Source organism: Arachis ipaensis, chromosome B05 (genome assembly GCF_000816755.2).
Source record: "Arachis ipaensis cultivar K30076 chromosome B05, Araip1.1, whole genome shotgun sequence".
Lineage (NCBI taxonomy): Eukaryota > Viridiplantae > Streptophyta > Magnoliopsida > Fabales > Fabaceae > Arachis > Arachis ipaensis.
In genome coordinates, this window is record NC_029789.2 from 48,056,587 (window position 1) to 48,056,889 (window position 303).

Here is a 303-nt window from a genome sequence, read left to right on the forward strand (position 1 = left end):
AATAGTATGAAGATTTTGTGTTTTTTTTTATGTTGAGAGTATAAATTTGAGATTCGTGACTTTTAATTATTTTTTAAAACATGTAAATTTAAGAATTTGATTTGTTTTTTTTTTAATTTTAAAAATACAAATCTGACTTTTAAATCTACATTTTAGTATTAAAAAATTTAAATATGCAAATCAAAAGTTCTAATTTATTTTACGGTAAAAAAATTATTTCAATACAAATCGAATCTTTAAATTTATGCACTATGAAATTTAACTTTTAGATTTCTTTTTAAATTTTATTTTTCTTTAGATCTG

At 16.8% G+C, this 303-nt stretch overlaps 1 long non-coding RNA gene across 1 annotated transcript in view; it reads left to right on the forward strand.

Moving 5' to 3' along the window:
- LOC110262855 overlaps nucleotides 1-303 on the forward strand; it is an 8,445-nt gene that overhangs the window by 7,900 nt on the left and 242 nt on the right. The window lies entirely within an intron of this gene.